This window comes from Ursus arctos, unplaced genomic scaffold, assembly GCF_023065955.2.
Source record: "Ursus arctos isolate Adak ecotype North America unplaced genomic scaffold, UrsArc2.0 scaffold_5, whole genome shotgun sequence".
Lineage (NCBI taxonomy): Eukaryota > Metazoa > Chordata > Mammalia > Carnivora > Ursidae > Ursus > Ursus arctos.
Window position 1 is genome coordinate 34,314,558 of NW_026623067.1, and position 21,224 is coordinate 34,335,781.

The 21,224-nt window shown below is 43.9% G+C and overlaps 1 protein-coding gene across 1 annotated transcript in view; it reads right to left on the minus strand.

Moving 5' to 3' along the window:
• Positions 1–21,224, minus strand: part of TRPC7 (transient receptor potential cation channel subfamily C member 7) — a 160,990-nt gene that overhangs the window by 123,029 nt on the left and 16,737 nt on the right. The window lies entirely within an intron of this gene.

Below are 21,224 nucleotides of genomic sequence, written 5' to 3' on the forward strand. Positions count from 1 at the left end.
ATGGACACTTTTTAAGTGGGGGAATAACATGGTCTTGTTTGCATCTTGGGGAGATCCTTCTCGCCCTGTGTGAAGGATAGCCTTGGTGTTGGGGAGTATTATGGCCTGGAGGTAGGATCATAGTTGGAGCTGGTCAAGTGCAGGTGGTAAAGATGCAGGGATGGAAATGGATTGGGGAAACTTAAGTTTTAATACCAATGGGACTTAAGGGACACAGAGAAAATGAGGGTGAGACTATGTGGCATGTTTGGGACATCAAATGCTGAAAGGAAATTCTAACATGTTAATACCCAGTGGGATTTCGGATGATTTTTTTCTTTTTACGCACAAATCCATTTTCTACGTTAATTGTGTATTACCAGTATAATCAGAAAAAAAATCTTGAGGGGCACCTGGGTGGCTCTGGTTATGATCTCAGGGTCCTGATCTTGAGCCCCACGTTGGGCTCCGCGCTCAGCATAGAGTTTGCTTGGGATTCTTTCTCTCCCTCTGTTCCTCCCCCAGCTCGTGACTGCCCCCCAAACAAACAAACAAACAAACAAACAAATAAATAAATAAAATCCTTAGTGGAAAAAAGAAAAAAAAAGTTTGAGTGTGTTGTGGTGTTTAAACAAGTCCCTAAACCTCAGTGTTGGAAAGGGGTCTGGAGGTATCCAGGCTTGGTGCTATCTTGGCTAGGGTTGCAGTCTTCTGTACTTGATAGCACATGACTTTGTTTCTTTGTTTAATATCAAATTAAAAGAAGATCCAAAAAGAAGTTCAGAGCAAACATGACCTATGCATCTTATTTGTACTAACTGTATATTGTGGAAACATTTCAGAGAAACACAAATTTCAGATTGGCATCACCAGATAACGTACCCTTCCAGAGGATTATGTCATAACTCACCTGATTATGGATTCAGAATAGTAAATGTTCATGAGGCTCCTTTTGTTTTTTTTTTTTTTTTTTTTTTTTAAATGATTTTTTATTATATTATGTTAGTCACCATACAGTACATCCCCCGGTTTCCGATGTAAGGCTCGATGATTCATTAGTTGTGTATAACACCCAGTGCACCATGCAATACGTGCCCTCCTTACTACCCATCACCGGTCTATCCCATTCCCCCACCCCCCTCCCCTCTGAAGTCCTCAGTTTGTTTCTCATAGTCCATAGTCTCTCATGTTTCATTCCCCCTTCTGATTACCCCCCCTTTCTTTATCCCTTTCTTCCCCTACCGATCATCCTAGTTCTTATGTTCCATAGATGAGAGAAATCATATGATAGTTGTCTTTCTCTGCTTGACTTATTTCACTTAGCATTATCTCCTCCAGTGCTGTCATGAGGCTCCTTTTGAAGAGCAATTATAGCACAGTGTATGTATAGAAGTAATTTTTAAAATTTTGCTTGTGATTGCTGAAAATGCTATTGATTACGAGGGGCTAATAACTAGATGGCGAAGTAGCAAGTAAAAAAACTGCAGAGCCCTGCTAATTATAAAACAAAAACTAAAAACCAAGTTAGGCAAATTAGTACTATGACTTCTCCATGTGGAGGCTCATACTTCATCTTTTCACTTTGGTACCTCTGTCCCTTGGGTTCCCATGCCTGGACTCAACTCCTCTTTGCTTTCTCTGAGATTCCCTATCCCCCTCTCAAGATCGGCTCTCAGGTATCTCCAGGGTGGTTTTCCTGATGTCCCCAGGGAGCTCCACTGTCCCACGCTTGGGACCCCACTGCATTTTCTTCTTGGGGCCCAACAGCCCTGACCAAGTGATTTCTGTAGTTTTGACCGTTTCATACTTAACACATCAACTTCGGTCATTTGTGTATTCCAGCTCAGGGCATGCCACATTACAGGAATTAAGAAATGCTCTATAAAATGACTTAATACGTATAGTCCAATTTGAAAATTTTATTTGTAGGAACTCGAGGAGCAAGAAAGGGCTGGTGTGTGGCTACCAGGGAACTGGTCTAGGAACAACAAGGGGGGGATACTTGGCTCTTGAGATGGTCTTGGAGCCAAAGCTGACTATTATAAGGCTCATTATCTTGTGCACAGACATCTGTGGTGACTTTCTAAAAGTCCCAGAAGACATGGGAAAAAGATGAGTAAGTGATTGCATTTAAATAAGTTCAAATCTAATCAGGAAAATCAGATTCCAGTTTTTTGCTTTAAACTGATTTATCCAATGAATGACTGAATAACACTCGGAAGTAGGACCTATATCTATTTTGTAAATATGAAAAAAGAAGAACGAGGCTTTGATGTGATTCCATTTATCTCCACAGATGTTGCTGTCACCTCTGATGATTCCCAGGTTTTTACCTCCAGCCCCAACATACATTCGAAGAAACTGATTTACATATTCAACTGCCAGGTGTCATCTACTCTGGTAAGTTTCCTAGACATTTCAAACTCTGCATGCCCCAAACTAAACATATGGGTCTACCATGTAATGAGCAAAACTGATCTGCATTCTGTTTCAGGAAGTAGAATCCCCATCCACTCAGCTTCCTGAGCTAGAAACCCTGGGTTCATCTTTGTCTTTGCCAATCAGGTACCAAGATCAATGGATTATGATCCAAAGTATCTCTGTGTCTGATCCCCATATTCGTACCCCCATATCCACTGTCATGACCTTCATTCAAGTCCTTGTAATTTAGTGTCCAGACTTTTGAACTAGCTTCCTGATTGGTCTGTTTACTGGTAGCTCCTTCTACCCAAATGCCAGCCCATCATCCCCTTGGCTAACAAGCTACAGGATAAAATCCCAGAATTTTTATTATCATACCTCAGCATACTTCACCAACATTAGCCCCATTCTATAAGCCCACTCTCCTCTAGCTACACCTGTCCACCAGGTACTACACTAGGCCTTCCATGCCTCTGCACATGCTCATTCCTCTGCCTTTATGCTTTTCTTTCTCGTTTCCATTTGCCAGTCTTCTCATCTTCAAAGAACCACTTCAAAATACCATCTCTTCTGGGAAGCCTTGTCTCACATTACCAGGCCATTTGTTGCACTCTCTGTGTGTTCTCACACAACATTTTTCTCCTGTTCTGACACACCATGATTATCCCGTAACTACTCCAGTCTCCTTTTGCACTGAGAACAGAGTCTGGGTCTCATCCACACTTGCAGTTCTAGAACCTAGTATAGTGTCTGGCGCACAGAAGGCAGACTGCCCCTTGTTGATAAATCACTTAGCCACTCTCAGTTGTTTACTCATCTGCAAGATGGAAATAACAATCTCTTGTTAAATCTCAACTTAGATGCTTTGTAGAAAAATACAGATTTGAAGGGATGCACGCACCCTGATGTTTATAGCAGTATTATCGACAGTAGTCAAACTGGAGAGAGCCCAAATGTCCATCAACCGATGAATGGATAAAGAGGACGTGGTGTGTGTGTGTGTGTGTGTGTGTGTGTGTGTGTGTGTATGTATGTTCCACATAGTAATATTCCATTAATATATATATATATATATATATATAAATGGAATATATATAGGAATATATTGGAGATAATTTATATATATATATAATTGAAGAAGGTGCGTAGCAGTGCAGTGCCTGAGCCTGAGTCACAGCAGTTCGTGTGAGAGCCCTGGGTCCCTTCACTCAGTGCCTTGCTTTCTACTTTTCTGCTCTGGAGTCTCACCTGTCAATGCCCCATCCTAGCATCGCCCCTAAGGATCTTCTTTTATGACATCATATCACCTGTTGACAGTGCCATGTCTTGGGGAGAATGTGACCAAAAGTCTCCCAGGCTATTTGGTTCCCTTGAGTAACATCCAAAACCCTGACTGTCATGAGAACACACCTCAAATATTTGCTTTAGGTGAAGAAAAGACTCAAGTCTGTGTTTAAAGTCTGGTTTCTGAATTTATAATCTTAGAGGAGTTATCACTTAGGGAAATAAACTCTTGCTCCTAATTTTGTCAGCCAGATTAAAATGTTTTTCCTTTTCCTGCATATTTCCTGGAGCTCATCTCCATGTTTATGTTAAAATATCCATTTTAAGCATATAAAACATCAAGTTTCTGATGTGTGGTAGAAGGGGGAATTCACTGAAAGGGTGAATTCTTTGGAGTATGAACTTTTAGCAAAATTAATAATCACCGGAGAAGGGAAATTGTCATCAGATAGATTCTTGGGCCACTGTTTTCAAAGACTGTGGAGGAGAAGCTGGAGAGGGCTATTAACTCAACAGGCAAAGCCTCGGTCTTCTTCCTGCAAAAGGCCAACAGCTTCATGCTGCTGTTCCCAAGAATGCAAACATGAGCTCTGAACCCTGGGTTTCAAGCACCTGTATTATTAGTAAATGTGGAACGGGTTGTATTTCCAGGATATGCGTGCGTGCGTGTGTGTGTGTGTGTGTGTGTGTGTGTGTGTGTAGGGGGTGGGGGAGAGAAGCAGTGTTCAGCATTTCACTGTGGCCCTTCTTAATTTTCAAAGTGTTGACCCATCAGTAATTAGCAGTCCTGCTCTGGAGCCCAGAAAACCAGGCCATTATTATTAATTTCACACTGTAGGTATGAGGGACAAAGTGATCATCATAATATGAAAGATAATTTTGCTGCCAAGCATTTGGGGAGCCTTTTCTGTTTGAGAATTGATAGTATTGAGAAAATTTAGCCTCACTCATTCTCACATCCCTGAAATTTTAGGACTAGGTGTACCACTTGAGCTTTCTTAGTTTTCTTGAGTCTGATGCCGTCCTGCTCTCCTGTGACCCGAGCCTGTGTCCCCCAACTCTTCCAGATGTCTTGGGGGCAGCAAAGGAGTGCAGGTGCTAGAATACCACTTGGTCTGTTTCATTGACAGCTGATGGAAAAGTGCATTTCCTCCATGTGCTCAGGTGGTACATGTTTTGAAAGGGATCCTGTGCTAGGATTTCAAAGAGTGTTTATTGCAGAGTTTCCTATCCCTACACTGTGTTTGAGTACATAACACTCAGAGTAGCTACTGATCACATAGTTTAGAAATGGGAAAGAAGGAGAGACAATTTATCAATGCCAAATGAGGTTTCTGAATGATAGAGATTTCCCCCCCACTTTGCAGTCAAATGCAGTTCTCTCAGTTTTCTTGATTGGTATTAAATGGAACTCTGCCTTGGATCCAGGAGCTGCAGTGGCATTTGCCAGCTTCTTATAATTCACGGGCTTGAAGGGCAGTTGAATATGCCACCTCAAAATGTGCAGCTTTGGCAAAAAGATTATTTTGAGCTGAAGGCAATTAAGAAGCAGATATAAGAAAGCCCTCTGCCCTCCCTCTATTTGACCAGAAGCAGTACATACATTTGTAAAGGGTTTCCCCTCTCCTCTCTGTACCAAGAAGGGCAGAAGTTCATCCCAGGAGTCAGCTCTAGACCCTCATCATCCCAGAGACAGCGCCAGAAGAATCTACATAACACAGCTTGCTGAAACTAGCCCTCCTCTGCCATTAGTGCACCCACCTCTTTACCTTCCCTGGATTTAATGCCCCTAGAAGCTCAGAGTCCTTTTCCTTTGCTTCGTCACTTCTCTAAAAATGTCTTCCTTTGTTAAGATCCTGTCTAAGCCCAGCTCCTACCTACCCCTTTGAATGACTCATCTCTGACTTCTCTCATCTGTTTGTGGGATGAACATCTTAGTAAAACTTCTGTTTTTCTCTTGTCAATCTGACTTTTGTCAGTGTCATTTATCGGGCTCCAGCTGGGCAACCTCGGAGGGTAGAGGCTGCTTAATGGAAAAAGAAAAGAACCATGACTTTTTACCATTATACAGCCTAAAAACCAAACACTCAAACAATCCAAATGCCGGGGGGGGGGGAACCTTTTAAAAAAATTAAAAATGACCTGAATGTGGCTTTTGGTTCTTTCTTTTTAAAACTTATGGCTTAAATATGTATATCTGGGGTTTGATGAGCAAATGGGTGGTCACGTGCACTGGCAGCCGCCTTCCTTGCTTAATTACATGAAGTTCCCCTGGTTGATATTTTCAGCTAGGGGTCTTGGACTATGCAAATGGAATTGAATCTTGGTGACTGACTGGAAGGAGCAGAGGGATGTTGCTGTCAAGGAGGTGGGAGAATTTCCTTAGGCCAAAAGGAATTTGAGATGGATGAAAGAATTAAATGCACAAAAGTGAAATTGTAGCAAGACTAGGAAAAAAGCACAGATGCGTTTTTCTAATAATCTGAGTAGGGAGACCTTTCTGAGCCCAACAGGAGACTGAGAAACTCCCAATCGAAAGACTGACCAATAAGAGCATGTAAAATTTGAACAACATCATTGTTCAGAAAAGCTACCCTCAGAAATATAAGAAGGCAGCAAGCTGAAAAATAGTTGCAACACACAACCTAGAGAAAAGACTGATTTCTTCTTCATAAAAATGATTTTTTACGAACTTAAATGAGGAATGAACCAAGAAAAAGCGGACAAAGACAGGAAAAAACAATTCATGGTAAAAGAAATACAAATGAATAAACAAAATTTGTCTGTTGTTTAATTTTACTCAAAAATTTCAAAGTCAAAGAGTACCGAGTGGCCATTTCTCACCTGTAAATCCCCCAATGAAGAAGTGTGAGAACCCTCACTGGGGGCCGGGCACCGTGGGAAAGACAGTCTCCTAGGCCGTTGGTGACATTTATAATTTTGGACTGTCCTCTCTGGGAGGGCCATTGTCTGTCTGTAGCACAATTTTAAATGTCCGTGTGTTCTGGGGACCCAGCAATTCCACTTTCAGGAGCATAAAGCTGTTGTTCAGTGCAGCATCGTTCATTAAAATGAAATCCACCCATAAGGAAGTGGTACACGAATTACAGCGTGTCTGCTCTGTGAAGCACTCGTGTAGCCCATGGGGAGAAGGGGGTGGATTGGAGATGCTGATACGGAGAGACTGCTCTGCACATGTTATTATTAAGTGAAAAAGCAAGCTGAATGTGGAGTATGTCTTAATACACTTAAGGCAAAAAGCGAATGAATACATATATGTTTACATATACATATGTATGAACAAAAGATTTGTGCCCAGATGTAAAAGAAATTTTTAGTAAGGTTGAGTTAGGAGAGAGTTAGGAAGTGGAGACTTACTTCTCATTGTATACTGTTGTATGCCATCTGAAATTTTTTTTTTTTTAAGATTTATTTATTTTAGAGAGCAAGAGAGAGAGAGCATGAGCAGGGGCAAAAGGACAGGGAGAGAATCCTAAGCAGACTCCCACTGAGCAGGGAGCCGGAAGCCTGACATGGTGCTTGATCCCAGGACCCCAGGACCCCAGGATTATGACGCCAGCCAAAACCAGGAGTTGAACACTTAACCAACTGTGCCACCCAGGCGCCCCTGAATTATTTTTTACATCATGTGTTACTTTGATAAAAATTTGAGAAGAAAATGGGTGATTTCTCTATTTGTCCCTTGTTCCTGCATGCCACTCACTGTAAAGGGAACCTCAAGGAGAAACCAAACCTCTGATTGTTCCAGGACGAACTGCTGCATCAGACAAGGAACTTTCCTCTTCTCCCTGTCTTTTTTTGTTTGTTTGTTTCAAATCTTTATTTGAACTCTAGATAGTTAACATATAGGTAGTATTGGTTTCAGGAGTAGAATTTAGTGATTCGCCACTTACATAGAATCCCCAGTGCTCGTCATAGCATGTGCCCTCTGACAAGGAGCTTGTCAGCCGGTTTGGGATACAGCAACAAGGCAGGACGGTGTTACCATGGTTTGGTTCTGATCCTCTTTGTGGCTTAATTCAGTGGAAATAGATTAAACCTATCTGGGGCATGTTGAAGCCATTTGGAAAACAAATCTGTGATCTTTGTCCTCTTACCATTGATTTTTAATTTTAGCTCCTTGTTGATCATTAGGAAATAACAGAAACCAGCCCTCACTTTCCTTGCCTGATAGCCTTGCAGGCCATTCACTCACATTCTTGAGGCTCCCCCTACCTCTGCTCTACCACTTTGTCCTTTAACCCTAATGTGTAACTTCCAGGGGCCTCCTTAGTGTCTTCTTCATATAACTTCAACAAAAATGGTGAAAGCTCCCTTGGCAGCTGGCTGTGAAGCTGCCTGGGTCCCCATTGCCAGGGTCCCCATGGCCTGGTCCACCCACTGGCTGGGCTGGGCTGGGCTGGGCTGGTTGGTGGATGGATGTGAGCTCACAAACCTCCTCACCAAGCCAGTCCTACAGGGCTGTCTGCGGAGTATCAAGATTTCAGTGATTTGTCTTCTGATTCTGCTCATGCCTGCCAACTGGTGGGTATTGATAAGAAGGAACCTTTCAAAAAACAAGGATCCCCCCTTCTCTCTTGTAAATGGATTGTCACCAGCCCCTGGGAGCAGTGGATTCTGTTTTGGAGAGAGTGACTGAAGGTGACACTGTGGAAACCAAGTCTAGCTGCAGACATTACCAAGTAGCCAGTGAAAGATAACAGAATATGCCACCCCAAAAAATGACTAGAGGAACTCAGGACATGCCACCCCTAAATATGCCCTTTTGGTTTATTGATTATTTTGAGCTTTAGGCACTTGAAAAAGAGCAAATGAAGGGAGAAGGTTTCTTTGTATGCCCCTTTTGTGCCTGAAAGTAGATTCTCCAAAAGGAACGTGATTGCCGCAAATCCCCTCCATGGGAGCCTCAGCCACCCGGAAGATAGACTCATCACAGGAGAGGCCCCCACACCCAGACAGACTGTGTCACAAACTATCATACTTTCCATCTCTTCTTCTAGGGATCCGTCCATCTTTCCTAAAAATCATTTACTCTCCTCTGAGAGGTGTACTTCCTCCTGCCCTTTCCCTATCAGGATGGTGTTGAATTCTGAATTCTAAGCTACCTCCGAGAGTTGCTCATTTTTCCCTGGGTGTTTCCCTTGTACACATGAGATATTCATGCTGTTAAACTTTTGTTTTCCCCGTGTTAATTTACCTTTTATTATAGAGTTCTCAGCTATGAAGTCAGAAGGCCTCCCCTACAAAGGCCTGTCTGTCTCCTTGGCCAGGCCTGGAGACCCTTCATCACGTGGCCCTTCCGCAGTCCCTGGGGCCCACCCTCACCTTATACTGGGCAACAGGAGCTGTTGCGTGGTGGGGTCTCAGTGAATTGTTAGAGATTGAGTTTTATTGATCAGAATGTCAGGATTATTTTAAGCGAAAAAAATTTGAACAAACAGCAACTAAACTTGTTTTACTTCTTTTTAAAAGTTGTTAGCAGCATGTTTCCAAAATATAGCTCCAATAACTCCTGTGGCCATTGGGCATGGGGGGAGGGTAGCAGCTAGAAAGGAGACTGTCTGCGTGCACCCAGTTGAGAACAAACAACACAAACTCTCGTGCTTTCCATTTTTTTCCCTGAAAGTGCATGTGTTTTCTAAAAATCCTCTTTTTCCTTAGAAACTCTTTTCTCCCCTCCTTTTCCTTACTAAGTTGGTATATAAATCCCTGTCTTGAGTTTTAGGAAGTCACTTTTCTGCAGTTCTATATGCATATGAATAAACTCTATAGTTTCTCCTATTAATCTGTCTTTTGTTAGTTAATTCATAGGCCCTGGCCTGTAGAGCCTAACACCTTAGAGGAAAAGTTTATTCCCAACACAGGACTCTAAAAATTTCCAGGAAATGTTTGTAAAGTGTTGACATTACGCGGAGGCAACGCCAAAGTAACAGTGCTCAGTAAGAGAACCCGGATTCTACATTGTGTACAGTCTTGTCACCATTGCACAAAACAAATCCGTGCAAAGAAACACATCAGTGGCCCTCCACAGCAGGTAGTGGGTCATAAAACAAAGTTGTAGGGATGGAACAGTGGAGGGATGGGTAGAGGAATGGGCAGATAGGACGCTGGAGAGGGACAGAAGGTCCAGAAGCAGAAACATGTGTATTTGGGAATCGGTGCGTGATTGGGGCGGCATCACAGATCAGTGGGGAAAAGTCGGATTCCTGAATAGATGATGGGAGACTAGCTCACCATGTGGAGAAAGGCAAACGTGTGATGCAGACTCACCCTACACCTAAAATCCAACTCCAGTTGGACTTAGGACCTAAACGTGAATGGTGGATCCATGAAGGTAATAGAAGAAAAAAGATGTAATGTAGGAGAATGTCCTTGTGACCTTGGTGGGGAAGGGTTTTTTAATAAGACCAAATACACAAATCATTTCAAAAGTAAGTGTTTCTCTTCAAAACAGGGTGCCATAGACAAATGTAGCAGATGAGTGATAGCCTGGGAGAAGATGTTTGCAATGTCTGAAATAGACAAGGGCCTAATATTTAGAATACATGAGAAACTCCTGAAAGAAAATTTAAAAATACTCCAAACAGAAATCCTGTTAAAAAGTGGGTGAAGGAATGTCAGGAAGAGGCAGTTCACAGAAGGGAGAAACGCACCTGGCTACACAATATAGCAAGACAGACTCAGCCTCATCAGCAATTAGAGAAGTGCAAATGAAAATAACTGTATTTCTCATACCGGCAAACATGCGAAGGCAGGATAATACCTAGAAGTATTGGCAAAGCACAGCCCCCAGGGGCAGGCCTTCTGGGGGGCAGGCAGCCTGGCTGAGTGAAATTAACCGTGGACGCTCCTTCCTGGGCTGTAATAGGAGCACTTAACTAGGACTGCAGGCGGGTACAGGGATGTGTTTTGCAGCATCATTTGTGGCAACAAAAGTTTAGAGCAATGTAGGTGTCCATCCCTCTGGGAATGAGAAAGTGAAAGGCTGCAGATGTCCAAAACGCAGTACTGGGCAGCAGACAGAAGCAATGAAGGAGGCTCACATAGAGCAACGTGGAGAGACCATAAAAAACATGGTGGCAAGTGAGAGAATATGGAAGTCATAATTTTGTACCACAGTCCCTTTTATGTAACTCACAAACAGTAGTATATTTATCCATAGTCCCCCATTGGAATGTAAGCTCCAAGAGAGCAAGAATTATAGGGTTTTGGTGGTCTCTAAATGTTCCCAACCTCTAGAACTTTGCACGTGGCAGGTGCAAAAGAAATAGTTCTTGAATGAATACCACATATATACCTACGTATATTCATAGTTAATATAAATATGTGAGATACATTATATATAAATACATTAAATACGCTGAAGTGGGGGCTTTATGGGGTGGGGGAGCATGGGAATGATGGGAAATGAAAATATGATAACGAGGGGCGCCTGGGTGGCACAGCGGTTAAGCGTCTGCCTTCGGCTCAGGGCATGATCCCGGCGTTATGGGATCGAGCCCCACATCAGGCTCTTCCGCTATGAGCCTGCTTCTTCCTCTCCCACTCCCCCTGCTTGTGTTCCCTCTCTCGCTGGCTGTCTCTCTCTGTGTCAAATAAATAAATAAAATCTTTAAAAAAAAAAAAAAGAAAATATGATAACGTTTCACCATCTGAATCATAGATTCATTCAAATTTTTGTACCTGGCTATTGGGGGAGCACTAGGAGAAAACATACCCAAATATGAATTATTTTAGATGGTGAGAAGGCTGACCTTTTGGGTCCTGCTACTTTACTATGTTTTTTAAAATTCTATAATCAGTGGTTTTTTTTTTTTTTCATTATTCGCAAACCCAGCCCTTGAAAATGTCTTTAAAAATGTCTTTGAGAGCGGCAGTGCCCCAATCCCGAGTTTCCCCCATTGCTTCTGTTGGCAGCCTCCCACTTCTCCCCCACCCTACACATACATACTTTTACAGGACTGCAGTATCACTGTCTCAGCTTATGCTTTGGTCAGTGGAGAGCATCAGCAATCTCTCCCTTTGCTTCCAGACTAGTCTCCTAGTTTAGGGCTGTGTTTGGTTTCCTGGAATAACTGACCTCTGGCCTTCTTCTCTCCTTCCCTGCTCTGAGGGTTTGTTTGGATTCCTGGTCTCAGTCTTCCTCAGTTCATCTCAGCCTGGTGCTCTACCTCACTGTATTGGGTTGAATGGTGTCTCCTCAAATTACCATCCTCCCTGGCACGGGGCCTTTTTTGGAAATAGGGTGTTGCAGTTGTAATTAGTTAAGATGAAGTCCTATTGGATGAGAGTGGGCCCTTAATCTGAAATGACTAGTCCTCAGAAGAATGTCCTCAAAAGAATAGGGTAAGAGACAGAAACACACCGAAGATCACTATGTGACAACAGAGGCAGAGATTCAAGTGATGTGTCTACAAGCCAAGGATCCCCAAGGAAACTGGAAGAGGAAAGGAAGGATCTTACCCTAGAGCCTTCAGAGAAAGCAGAGCCCTGCTAACATCTCGACTGGGGACTTCTGGCCTCTAGCACTGTGAGAGCACAAGCTCTGTGTGCTAAGTCATCACGTTTGTGGTGCTTTGTTACAGCTGTGCCAGGGCTAATGCATCCCCCTATACTCAACCAGGGGTTCACCAGGGAGGATTTTCAGTGCCCAGAGAAGCCTTGCCTGTCCCCAGTGTTCTCCTGCTCCGGTACTCTCAACATCCAAAATGTTGGAGGAAGAAGAGGGAGAGGTCGACTTCATGCCTTTATTGATGCTAAAACAAGCTCCAGTTGAAAAAACAAATAAAAGATAAGATTTAGTCATTTTCCTCTAATGAAATGTTTGTTTACTTGGTCGCTGCAGTGACCAGATATCCTCAGAATCTGGAAGATGCACTGGAAAGATTAAAATCCAGTGGAATTCCTTCTGTGTCACTTCTGAACCCATTTGGCAGTCCGTCTGCACTGGCAATGAACAGTTTGGCCTGGGCCACATCCTTCTCCACCTGCAGACGCCAGGGTGGAACATTGGACCCCTCATTACTCTCCTGCCGTGCTGCCCCACCACAGGGATTCCGCCGTGGAGGAGGAGATAAGGAGCTGGCTCTTTTCTGCTCCTTCTCTGTGTCTGTCCACAGCCGGAGCTCCACTGGGCAGCACTGAGAGGCCCCACAGACAGAAGAAGCAGGGTCCCCGCAGCTCACAGACAAGCAAGCTGTACCGGAAACAGCCAGGAGCCGGACACCTTTTCTGACTGTGGGGTCGCTCCAGCTGTGCCGAGCTACCAGCGGGCTGAGATCTGCTGGCTCTTCTGCACTGGGGTGCCACTCACCTCCTTCCTGGGAGGACACCCTTCTTCCTACAGCCACTGTCCAACTCCTTCATGTCTTGTCCCCTCCAGTCCACTTTCTGCCGCAGGTGCCGGGGATGTTTCTAGATTGCACACACGAGTCACTCGCTCATCTGCTGAAACCTTCTGCTGGCTCTTCATTTGCCTGAAAATGAAGTCCAGCTTCTTATGTGGGAAGGCCACGGCTGAGGTGGTGTGGCTCAGTGCCCTCATCCCCTGCACCTCTCCCCATCACTCCCTATAGTGTGGAGCTACTTACAGTTCTCTACCCGGGCCTCTCTCCCCTATCTTTGCTGGATAGGTGAGGTGCGCTTTTTATGCCTAGCACCATCTTTCCCGTTCCCTGCTGCCTGTTCATCTCTCCGATACCCTTAGGTTTCATTTGAACATTGTCTCCTTAGAGAAATCTTTTTTTTTAAAATATTTTGTTTACTTATTTGAGAGAGAGTGCAGGAGTGTGCGTGTGCTTGAGCGGGCGGAGGGGCAGAAGGAGAAGGAGAAGCAGACTCCCCGCTGAGCAGGGAGCCAGACACACGGGGCTCCATCCCAGGACCTTGAGATCATGATCTGAGCCGAAGGCAGTCGCTTAACCGACTGAGCCACCCAGGTGCCCTTCCTTAGAGGAATCTTTAAACACACAGACACACACAAGCCCACGCACACACACACAGTCAGCTGTCCTACTAAATCAGCCTTTAAAACTGCCCTTTTACTGCTTAGCACCAGCATGATTTGTAAAGCCGCATTTCCTTGCATGATTGTATGAATAATGCCTGTCCCCTCCCCTGTACTATCAGGGCCTGAGGGCAGAACCTTGTTTCATCTTATTCATCATTTCATCCCAGCACCCAGCCTAGAGCCCTGCTCATACTAGAGGCTTAATGAGTGTTGCAGGGATGCCAGATTTTCAGATAGCTCTGTAAGGAGGGTCCACCCAGTTGTGATATTCTCCGGGTCTCCAGACCATACTCCCATCCCATCCTCCTGACATATATTTTCCACATTGAATCTGTGACTTTGCTGCTAGTAAAATTCATGCCTGCATGTGGATGGGGTGTGCAGCAGACTTGATTAATGATACCCCATGATGATTAATTTATATAGCATTGTAACTTCTTTTCAGAGAAAAGTCCTTCATTTCCATCATTTCCATTTGAGGTAATTTGTGCTGCTACTCATTGACTAATATTCTCTAGAACTGTCTCCAATTTCTCCATATCTCTGATACTTCACACTGATAGTTGCACTTGTAGAGGAAATGATTTTTCCCCCATTTTTTTGTGTGTAGTGATGAATCTTTTCTACGGAGATATTTTTCAAAAAATAATCTCTGTCTGTATTTGTCAGGAGCTCTGCCTGCCCACTTCCTTCCTCCTCCTCCTCCGCCCCCTCCGCTCCTCTGTCGTTCCTGCCCACGCCATTTCTTCTCACAGTAATGTTCCAGCAGCGCTCCAGCCTTATGCACTCTCAGTGGTCTGTGTGTTTCCAACTGGAACTATTCCCTTGGTCTTTTTTTAACCATGGAGCCCACATGGACAGCCTATAGTTTTTCTAGTTCTAGAAGGATCTTCAGGGGGTGGGGGCAGGGGGTAGGGAAGCTTAGCAGAAATCAGGAAGACTGAGTAGAGGAGGTGCTGAAACTTCAGTGTGTTCACTGGAAGGAACGCTGTGTTGAAAATCCAGCAGGCTCATCCCCACTGTGCTCTCTAGGGGAAAATTATGTACTTATTCTGTGTTAAGTTCTCTGCAAAGAGTTTTATATTTTTCATCTAATCAGGGTGCTGGTGAGGATTAAATTAGATGAAGAATATAATCCTCACCAGCACCCTGCGAGGACATTGTCATTAATTCCCTCACTGACTCGTTTATTTCTTTACTGAGCTAATATTCGCTGTGTACATAATCAGGGCCAGGACTTTCTGGAGGTTCAGCGGGATGAGGCATCTGAACAAGTGGGTGAATTGTGTTGTCATTTACAGAGATTAGGGAAAGAGCCAGTGTTTGGGTGGGGAAAACAGGCATTCCGTTGTGGACATGTTACAATTCTAACACCCTAGTTTTCCGAATAAGAAAAACTAATTTCTAGTAGATGCCCAAGATGGCATGGTTGCCAGGAGATAGGACTGGAAGCCAGTTCAGTCTGATTGCAGGGCCAAGCTCTTGGCTCTCCATTCCACAGCCTTGAGGATATGAAGCATGGCTGCACTGGGCGCTCACTGAAGCCTGTCCCCTGCCCTTGTCCTTGTCTAACAAATGGCGTCCTTTATCCCACCTGAATTCCTGTCACCCAACGTACACTGTCTTCCTGTATTTTAGAGGCTGGTACTCTTGGCATAAACCCTAGAAGAAGACAGTCACATAACTTTAGGCATTACTTGTGACCCAGTGAAAAACTGTCATTAAAGGATACGTTAATTAGCTCATTTCCTGTGATGACTCATTAATGAATGCCCTCGTGAAAGTGCTCCTCCAGATGCTTAGGTAGGAAAATAGAAAAGACGGAGCTAGCGTGGGCAGAGGTCAGGTCTGTCCCGTCTCCTGAGATAAGCCAGTCCCTGGATCTTGCTCTCAGACATGGAAGCCAGTGCTTCTGGCTGCAGTGTGACCCTGTTGACTGACATGTATGCTCTCACTGCCCCAGACTTGCACATGCTCAGGTGGGGGGCATCCCGTGGCAGCTTGTCCCCTGACATCTGTGATCCTTCTCCTTTCTGCTTACATTCTGTCTCAGCAGATGCTCAAGCAGAGGGCTTGGGGCACACAGTTGGATCCCTGGAGGTACTGGGGATTGATATATAAGTGAGTGCTTTGAGGAAGTTTCTGCCAGGTTCTCTTAAAAAACAAAAAACCCAACAACTTGCTTTTAAGACCTGCAGACTTCGCAGCTTAAAAAATATTTTCCCGATTGTAAAGGAAACAATTTTCAAGTCATTTCTTGCATGTTAAGTAGGCATTTGTTTATACTACCAGCCAGGCTTTCAAACTTCAAGGAAATGTATTTTCCCAGGGCGTTGGTCTATACAATTTAAAAATCCTAAAAATATCCAAAGCATGAGAAACAGGTGCAAAACACAGATTCCGCTGGATGCTGGGAGCAACATGCTTCTTCAGCCTTCCAATACTGCCTCAGAGCAGGATGGGCCTTTACTCAAGCTCTCTGGCTTCCTAGCTCCCTGGCTTCATATGGCCTGAGTTCCTATGTGCTTTGAGCTCTCCCCACCACAAAACAAAGACACTCCTCCTTCTCCCCTCCTCTTTCCTCTTCCATTTTGATAAGTTTGCAAGCAGATTACAAACTGTCATCTCAACATCTTTACCTTCCACAGTGGGATCTCAGTAGAGATCATAGCAGGTGGCAAATTGGTCTGATTTATCATTATTTGCATTTTTAATCTGTGGTATTTTAGGCCCAGAGAGGTTTTTTTATGGGTCTTAAAATGGCAACACAAACATTGATACATAATTCATTATCTATTTTTTTCATAATACCTGTGGTTAACAACCCTTTGATAAACAGTAAAGTCATCAACACTTTAAGCACTATGAAGCTACAGCTTTAGCTTTCTTGCCCCGTACTCTTTTCCTCTCTGGTTTATTAGAATCAGTTGCACGATCAGCAGCCTCCATGCTGATGTGTCAACATGGAAAGCCTTCTTAGTTGTAGTTTTGCTATTATTCTGAATGACCAAGTGTTCAGTAACTATGGTAAAGCAAATGTTTGTTGGGCTTCCTGGCCCTTGACTCGGGGACAGGGGTATACTTTTAAATTTAAGCAAAAGGTAAGAAACAACAAATATTGGAGAGGATGTGGAGAAAGGGGAACCCTCTTACACTGTTGGTGGGAATGCAAGTTGGTACAGCCACTTTGGAAAACAGTGTGGAGGTCCTCCAAAAAGATAGAAATAAAGCTACTCTATGCCCCAGCAATTGCACTACTGGGTATTTACCCCAAAGATACAGACGTAGTGAAAAGAAGGGCCATATGCACCCCAATGTTCATAGCAGCATTGTCCACAGTAGCTAAATTGTGGAAGGAGCCGAGATGCCCTTCAATAGATGAATGGATAAAGAAGATGTGGTCCATATATACAATGGAATATTACTCAGCCATCAGAAAGAACGGTTACCCAGTATTTGCAGCAACTTGGACGGAACTGGAGGAGATTATGCTAAGTGAAATAAGTCAAGCAGAGAAAGACAATTATCATATGGTTTCACTCATTTATGGAACTTAAGAAATAGCAGGGAGATCGATAGGAGAAGGAAGGGAAGAATGAAGGGGGTAAACAGAAGGGGGGATGAACCACGAGAGACTGTGGACTCTGGGAAACAAACTGAGGGCTTCAGAGGGGAGGGGGGTAGGGGATGGGTTAGGCTGGTGATGGGTATTAAGGAGGGCATGTATTGCATGGAGCACTGGCTGTTATAAGCAAACAATGAATCATGGAACACTACATCAAAAACTAATGATGTACTGTATGGTGCCTAACATAACATAATAAAAAATTTAAAAAAAATTAAGCAAAAGGTGAGAGAGCAAGAGGGATACCTCCCATCCCTGTCCTGTTTTCTCTTTCCTTCCAAATCCCTAAACCTCACTCCACAATTTTCCGGAGTTGTCCTTTGCTTCCCCACCCCTTCCAGCTCCCACTAGGCATTGCTGCTAGCGTAACTCTGCGTTGAAAGAAAGATTAACACCTGTAATCCTTTTGATACAACAGCTCTATTAGACAAGCAACACACATAGGATGCCCTGGAGTTTGGCAAGATACCAGCAAAATAAAGGGGATCCTCAGCAGTTTTATCAGAAGGCTGATCAGTGAAGAAAACCAAACAAAGAAAACCAGTGAAGAAGATTAATTCCAGAGAAATGTGAAGGCCTTATGGTGTTCCTGGTGGCAGAGGCTGTAACTCAACCTTATTTTTTTCCATGCTACTTCAGGTGCCTCTGTATACAGAGAGCCTCTCTCAGGATGAAACACCTCTGAATAGCCCATCCCATGCTGATCTTCCCTTTCTTTGTCTCTTTCTCCTCCTCTATAGATAAGCCAGCCAGTTAACCAAAATGTCACTTGTGGGTGCTGCCGTCCAGGAGTTTAGTGGCCACCGGCACCATCCATACAATGCAGCATATGATTGGTCCTCTGTTATTTAACGTGTGTTTGTTTGATCACCTTAACCACCTTGTAACCTTCTGTAGAGCTTTCCCATCTCACCATGTCTGTCAAATAGCTGTATTAGAGTCATACGTGTAGGAAGAGTTTAAATCATAGATAAAAGTAATCACTTGCTTAATCAGTTGAAAGGATTATGCTTTCACGATTTCCTTCATTCCCTCCATCAAGGATTTATGGAATGCTTACTAGATTACTGAGCTCCAGTCAAGACATTAGGAAGGTCCCATTGGCCACACTGAGTTTTCATATCTTTGTAGACCCAAAAAGATGAGAGAGGCATAGGAAAATCTTTGAAGAGATGCATCATTTCCAAACCAAAAATACTGGCTTGCTAGCACGCATCTGACTTCAGCCATAATTTACCGGAGCCCTGGACATTGGCTGTACATCTTGCTAATGACTAGACGCTATTCTGGTGATAAATTACAGTGACTCAAAAACAGTAGACTAGGCCACTGAATCTAGGTTTCCCTGTGTGAGCTTTTCTAGTCGGGAGCAGCCATTCCCAGAGCAAGTGTCTTAGAGGATCTGGAGGATGACGTTATGACACCTGCAGTCAGGACCAGAGATCTTTTTTATACAACTGATACCACAGGGTTATCCACACACACGTGGCTACAGTCAGCAGCGCGTAGTCCCTGTAAAGCAGGACAGACTCTGAAGAGTGCATTTTAGAACACACACTGGCTCTTTATTCTTTTATTACAAATTGACTTGTCTTTTGCTAAGCTGCTCTCTTCTCTGAGAAGATTTATAACGTCAGGAATGCACATACAAGGATAGTTGGATAAGTAACAAAGTTCTAAAGGACCGCTTGTGTTAATTTATAATGCACCAATTGTCGCCAGTGTGAAAGACATTATTTCAAACAAAGGGAACTAGGGGGATGTTAATAGCCAGCAAATGTGTTTATGCTAGCTCTTACTCTGCGTAAGGCATTGCATTGTCGAACGCATTTGTCATCGTGTTACTAGTGCTCTTAATTGTCTCTAATTTTCATAATTTATTTTTTAAATCAAAATATCATGCTCTCCACAGACTTCCAGTTTTAGATATTATACATACTAAAATATGCCAGACTTTGGTTTTAGTAAAGGAAACAAATGGCTCAGATGTAATTCCAAATGTTAGTCTAGCATCGTTTTATTTAGTAAGGCTGGCCTGCTCCCAGATTCCAGATAAGTAGAGGATTGTGCAATTGTCCAGAAAACCTAATCCAAAAAATTTTTTTTCTGGAATTGTTTTTTTTACCCCCCCTTGGGCCAGAAATATCTAAATTAATTGGATTAGCCATTTCTTTTACATGGCCTGTGAAGATTCAGTCCGAGGCTGAGGGAACCAGCACAATTTCACCAACCTTCCTTGGGACTTCATTGACCTTATCGCTGGTCGATGGAGTTTATTTTACAGAGACAAGGAAAGAACAGGCAATAGCTACATTCCTTGGGAGCCTCTTTGGGAAATCCCCTCATCCACCTCCATCAGGTTTATTTTTGTTGTTGTTGATGCTATGAACAATGCAGGTTTAGAGAATTTGTTCCACTTTAGTAAATGGGTGCAAGATGGGGGGAACAGGTGGAGTAAAATACATTAATGACAAGATTCTTCATTTATTCACAGTCTGCAGTGCCCTTCAGCTTTTTGTGAGCCTGGCTCTTCTGTCCGTGGCTATGGGCAACCCATGCCTTCAGAGAGGCTTTCGTGGTCACATGCATGCACACCTAAATTGTTCCCCCCTTTGGTCCCAGTTCCTCACACTCCAAATCCTCTAATTCAGCTAACCTACCAGTGAAGTAAATTTCCAAGACTCTAGCTTTCATCATCTTAGTCCCCTAATCACAAATTTCAGTGGCTCTCCGTGTTCTAAAGGAGAGCATCCAAAGTACTCAGCCTGACACACGCAGCCCTCTGAGATCTGCCCCCGAACCATCTCTGTAGCATTCCTCCTGCGTAACCACTACAGGAAGTCTTTGTTCTAGTCCCACGCGGCTTCTCGGCAGTCACCTGCCTGCTCTGGGTCATTCTGGACTTCACCTTCACTTGCCTCCTCCATATGCCCACCCCTCTCTTCCCACTGATCCAATTCCTCCTGCTCAGCAAGGCCCAGCCCCGTTCTGTTTCCTTCTTTGAGATCTCCCAGAACACCATGGTCCATGGGGCCCCTTTGGCTGAATCAGTACCCATCCGTGGCCACCTAATTGTATCCCCTGCAGGGGCAGCTCTTGTAGTGACATCTTGTTTGGACAATGAACTTTTCTCCTGCAGTTAACATGTTTTCCCAGCTCCAGTGTCAGCTTTGCACGTGACACCTTTTTGTATGCTCCAGGGCATCCTAGGCTCTGATTGAATAGCAGGATGAGAAATGCTGAACCTGGTTGTAGTTTCTACTGCTCCTGGTGTACCTTCTGCAGTGGGGGTATTCCATACCTTCATCATTCAGATAAAGACAAATGAACCCTGAGAAGCTCAATGCATGAAGAATTTTCCCAGAATGGCTAAGAGCTGGCTCTGGGCTCTGAGTGCCTAGATTAGAACAGTGGCTTTGCTACTTACTAGCTGTATGATACCCCTTTACTTCTGTGCCCTCATCGAAAAGGAGGATAATAATGGTACCCATATTAATGGTCGTTTTTAAACACCTCCTTTAGAGAGGAGTGACAGTTGGGAATAGAAGCCCAGGATCACTCCACTATTGAATAGTGGACTTCAGAGTTGGGTCTCCATTCCCTGAGCTAGTCTGGTTGTCTAGGTGTTGTCAGGGTTTTGTCCTGGGCCCATCTACTGAGGTAAGAAGCCCAACTACACAGAGACAGTTTCATTTTCATTTCCATGTACCTTTCCCTCAGCCCCTTGACAGAACAATAGTAATAGCTAGCTGGACTGAGAAGGGCTGCAGGCAAGCCTTTCTAGCCTTGGATAGGAGACTGAATCTAGGATGAACACGGTCCGGGATGGGATCGAGATCTGGACAAGTCAAAGCCATTTGGGTGAGACAATCAAGAAGTCCCAGA